The sequence below is a fragment of the Panicum hallii genome, chromosome 8 (assembly GCF_002211085.1).
Source record: "Panicum hallii strain FIL2 chromosome 8, PHallii_v3.1, whole genome shotgun sequence".
Taxonomy (NCBI): Eukaryota; Viridiplantae; Streptophyta; class Magnoliopsida; order Poales; family Poaceae; genus Panicum; species Panicum hallii.
Window position 1 is genome coordinate 22854947 of NC_038049.1, and position 5927 is coordinate 22860873.

Here is a 5927-nt window from a genome sequence, read left to right on the forward strand (position 1 = left end):
ATGCTGATAATGATGCCAAGAAGCAAGATCGTTTTCGTCGAGGTTTGAATACTAAGCTCAAAGAACATCTGAATCTTGTCAAGGCGAATACTTTCAGTGAGCTGGTCAACATGGCACTAACTCAAGAGGATTGTATTACGGCACACCGTGCCGAAAAGAAGCGAAGGATCTCCGCTGGACCTGCAAGCATTCAACCCCCGCAATATCAGTTGATTCCGAATGTAGCGCCTAGAGCGCCACAGCAAAATACCCTGATCGGCAAACTGGTTTTCAGGCCGCCTCAACAACAAGAAAAGTATCAACCTCCTGTGTCTCTGCAACAACCACAACAATTTGGCCCACGGCCAAATGTTCAACAAGTCCAACAGAGAAGTGGCCCCCATCACGATTTCAATTGTGAAAGTGCGGATCCCTTTATCAGAGATTGTCCGCAGCCCAAGAAGTCTAATCAAGGGCAGAGTTCTAGTTAGAATGACCAGAACAAGGGTAAGAGGCCGATGATGCAAGTCCGACAAGGACAAATCAACTTCACTACCCTCGCAGAACTTCCAGATGGAGCTCCTATCATGTCGGGTACATTCTCGGTACACCACAAACCAGTTGTTACATTATTTGATTTAGGAGCAACCCATAGCTTCATTAGTAACGATTGCAGTACCCGAATAGGACTTGATCTTTGCCCTACTAAGGGGTCATATGTGATCTCTACCCCTGGAGGAAAAGTTACATCTGGCCAAATGGTCAAAAAGGTGCCAATTCAATTGGGTAGCAAGGAAATCAGAACTGATTTGATTCTATTAAACCTAGAGGGTATCGATATTATACTTGGGACAAATTGGATGGCAGAACATAGAGTACTGCTAGACATCTCTTCCCGAGTTATCGAGATTGACTCACCACATCAAGGAGCAACTACCCTCTATCTGCCCCAACAGGAGTATCTGCACTCTTGCACTTATGCCATCACAGACATCAAGGTAAAAGATATTCCTGTAGTCTGTGAGTACCCCGATGTCTTTCCATACGACTTGCCTGGGATGCCACCAGACAGAGACATCGAGTTCATTATTGAACTTCAACCTGGCACCACTCCTATTTCAAAGAGGCCGTATCGCATGCCTCCAAATGAATTGGCTGAATTGAAAATCCAACTCCAAGATCTTCTTGATAAAGGTTTTATACGCCCAAGTGCGTCACCTTGGGGTTGTCCCGCTCTCTTCGTCAAAAAGAAGGACAATAGCCTAAGGCTATGTGTTGATTATCGTCCACTCAATGCGGTCACTATCAAAAATAAGTACCCTCTTCCCCGCATTGACATCTTATTCGATCAGCTAGCTGGAGCTAAGGTCTTTTCTAAGATTGACTTACGCTCTGGTTATCATCAGATCAAGATTAGGCCATGTGACATTCCAAAAACGGCCTTCTCAACCAGATATGGACTATATGAATATCTGGTTATGTCATTTGGGCTTACCAATGCACTAGCATATTTCATGTATCTTATGAATTCAGTCTTTATGCCGGAACTCGACAAGTTCGTCGTGGTCTTCATTGATGATATTCTGATATATTCTAAGACTAAAGAAGATCATGCCAATCATTTACGTGTCGTGCTTCAACGACTACGTGATCATCGCCTTTATGCCAAATTCCCGAAATGTGAATTTTGGCTAGATAGTGTGAAATTTTTGGGACACACTATCTCCAGTGAAGGCATATCGGTTGATCCAACTAAAGTCCAGGAAGTTATGGATTGGAAGCCCCCAACTTCAGTCCATTAAATTCGAAGTTTCCTTGGATTGGCAGGATACTATCGCCAATTCATTCCAGACTTCTCCAAGATAGCCAAACCTATGACTGAGCTACTTAAGAAAGAAGTTAAGTTTCGCTGGGATGATAAATGTGATGAAGCATTCCACACGTTGAGAAGACTTTTGACAACTGCCCCAGTACTAGCTCAGCCGGATAATACTCAGCCTTTTGATGTCTATTGCGATGCCTCTGGAACTGGTCTTGGTTGTGTTCTTATGCAAAACAACCGAGTCATTGCTTATGCATCCAGAGCACTTCGAAATCATGAGCAAAATTATCCAACTCATGATCTCGAATTAGCAGCGGTTATTCATGCTCTCAAGATCTGGAGACATCATCTTATGGGTGCTAAGTGCAACATCTACACTGACCATAAGAGCCTCAAGTATATCTTCACCCAAGCTGATCTGAATATGAGGCAAAGGCGTTGGTTAGAACTGATTAAAGACTACGACCTTGAAGTACATTACCATCCTGGCAAGGCCAATGTGGTTGCAGATGCCCTTAGCCGCAAGGCACGTTGTCACTGTTTGTCCATAGCAACCATCAGTGACACTCTCTGCAATCAGATGAGGAAACTCAATTTAGAAATCATTCCTCAAGGTAGTCTGAATCATTTATCCATCGAGAATACCCTTCGAGATAAAATAGTCATGTCACAACTACATGATAAGGGTATCAAAATTATTAAGACCAGATTATCTCAGGGAGAAATTAAGTACAAGTGTTTTTGTACTGATTCTCAAAGAGTCTTGTGGTTCAACAATCGCATCGTTGTACCAAAAGATCATCAACTTCGACGACAAATCCTTGATGAGGCACATCTATCCAAGTTCTCTATTCATCCTGGTAGTACCAAAATGTATCAAGATCTTCGACAGAATTTTTGGTGGACCAGAATGAAAAGGGAAATTGCTAAGTATGTATCCGAGTGCGATACGTGCCAGAAAGTTAAAGCCAGTCATCTCAAGGCATCTGGTACACTTCAGCCATTACCCATTCCATCATGGAAATGGGAAGATATTAGTATGGATTTCATTGTTGGTCTTCCCAATACACCTCAAAAGCATGATTCTATATGGGTAATTATTGATAGACTTACCAAAACGGCTCATTTTCTTCCCGTGCGTACTATCTACACCACTAAGAAGTATGCCGAAGTCTATCTAGATCAAATTGTTCGGTTGCATGGTGTTCCTAAGACCATTATTTCTGATCGAGGGCCCCAATTTATTGCGCGCTTCTGGGAACAGTTGCAGTCTGCACTTGGAACCAAATTGATTCGAAGCTCTGCATATCATCCCCAGACTGATGGACTGACTGAGCGAGTCAACCAAATTCTTGAAGACATGCTCCGAGCTTGTGTTATTCACTATGGTACAAGCTGGGACAAATGTCTTGCTTTGGCTGAATTCTCTTACAACAACAGTTATCAATCTAGCCTTCAGATGGCTCCTTTTGAAGCGTTATACGGTCGCAGATGTCGAACTCCTTTGAGTTGGTCCGAGACCGGTGAACGCAAAATCTTTGGACCAGATCTAGTTGTCGAAGCCGAAGATAAAGTCAAGATTATTCAAGCCAACCTTAAAATAGCTCAGTCCAGACAGAAAAGCTATGCAGATAAAAGAAGGAAGCCACTGCAGTTCCAAGTAGGAGATTTTGTTTATCTCTGAGTATCTCCTACCAAGGGTGTTCAGCGTTTTGGCATAAAAGGAAAATTAGCACCACGGTGTGTTGGACCCTTTGAGATCCTTAAGATCTGTGGCCCAGTGGCTTACCAAATTCACCTTCCATCTCAATTGGCTGCCATTCACGATGTCTTCCATGTCTCTCAACTCAAGAAATGTATTAAAGTACCTATGGAGATCATTGAAACCACCGCCATTGAGATTGAACCTGATCTATCTTACGCTGAGCAACCTATTCAAATTTTGGATACCAAGGAAAGAGTCACCAGAAGAAAGATAGTTAAGATGTACAAGATTTTATGGGATCACCACACCGAAGAAGAAGCAACTTGGGAAACAGAATCTTATCTCCAACAAAATTTCCCAAACTTCCTTCAAGCCAATCCCCAAATCTAATCGTCTGATTCTTTCTGCCTTCGAATCTCGGGATGAGATTTTTTTTTTAGGGGGGAGGGCTGTGACACCCTAGGTGTCAATTTGTGTCACATTAGGTATGAAATGTAATGCATGTGTTGAATTGTATAAGGTTGGATATATTTGTAGGAATAAGACCCTATGTGTAATTTTATAAGTATATGAGTCCTTTTGTGCAAAATACATGAGTTACAAAAGTAATCTTCAAAAGTTACTAGGGGCCAAATTATAAGAATGCGAGTAATCATGACTTACCTAAAAACTTGCATCTAGGCCCAAAGTTATGTGTAAATTACTCTAACAAGGACAAAATCCTTATAAAGTTTAAAGTTAATCCAAAGTTTCAAAATAAAGTTGCATACTTCGAGTTTTTGATTTCAAACCCTAAAACAAAGTTGTAGAGCTTAAAAAGTTTTACAACTTTCATTTTGAACACTTTTCCTTTTGAGCCCTAGCTTAAAAGTTATCGCTGGTTTACAGACAGGTCCCTGGAATTTTGGAAAATCGCATTTTGGTCCAGTCATCCTCAACCTTTCTTCTTCCTCTGGCTGTTTTCCTCTGCTCCCCTGTTTTTACTGTTCGCCGCAATTCCTCGGAGTACCGGCCGGCCAGTGCAGCCCCCCTCGCTCCCCCTCACTCCTAGGCGCCGCTCTAGCCCTGCTCCTTGCCCTAGCCCGCTCCCGTGGGTTTCCCTCGCGCCCCACGTGTCTCTCACCGCCGCCCGAGCCGTTGCGTGGCCGGCTTCTCCACGCCGCCGTGGTCCTTCGGCCTAGCGCCCCTCCCGTGCCCTCTCCTCCCTATAAGTAGCTACCCCGAGACCTCCTGAAGCTAATCCCCCACCCCCTCACGCCGTTCCCTCGCCGGAGCACTGCTCCCAGTGCTGTTCCACCGCCGCCCTACTGTCTCCCGCCGGCAACCATCTTCCCGGCCTCCCCAAGCCCGGCCAAGCCCTCAAACGGGTACGTCGTGGTTCCCTCTCGCTCCCCACCCCCTTTCTCCTGCAACCCGAGCCTTCCCTTCGCCGGATTGGAGCCCAGACCGAGCTTGCTCTGGCCGGCAATGGCAGAGGGACCTGTTCGCGAAGATTTAACTCTTTCCAAGGGTCTAAATGAAAGATTTTGGGTCTTCTTCTTTTCCAATGTGCTGAACTTTGAAAATTCCTAGGAAATCGTAGAAAATTCAAAAAAATGTAAAACCAGTTGGACTTGAATCCTTATTCCAAACTCTATCACTTTTGTTCTATGACCATGTTATGAAAGTATATGGTTTGTGCTGTGTTTAAAATAGAAGTAAATGGATGCTTGTTATTTCATGTGAGTGGTATTTTTGACTTGTAAATTCAATAGAGGATTGTAGGAAATTCCAAAAATTGCAAAACCAGTTTTGTTGGAAAGTAGATTTTGAACTTTACAACTTCTATTAAGTAAGTTTGATATGAAACTAAATACTTTTGAATCTATATTAGATATATGACATGGGAGTGTAGTGTCCATAGTTCCAATTTGTTCCTGCATGTTAACTTTGTGATCATGATTTTTGATATGCAATCTCCATAGATTAAGTATGAAGTGATGTGGAATTTTCAAACCTAAGTTTGTTTTGTAATTTAAATTCTTTTAAGTTGAACAATTCAATTTGTTTTACAGCAGAATTAGCTAGGTCTTTTCAATAAAGTTTATCTAATTAAATCTTTTAGTCAGAATCTTTTAAACATGCAATTAATCTGTGATTAAATTTTCAAAACTTTATGACCCTAATTATCCAGGGCTCACATTCAATTTTGAATTTAATTTAAACTTGAATACTTAATTTCTGCTTCCAATTAAGTTAATGCTATAGTCATGAGTTAATGCTTATGATTCAAGGCTTAGATTCCTTTTTATACCATGAGTTCTTGAGTGTTAGCGTTTGGATTGCAACTTTACCGTGAAGTAAATGAAAGTGTGTGCATCCATTAAACTCCGTCCTGCATATCATGTAGACTCGATCTCTCCCGCTGACAGAAGTTACCAA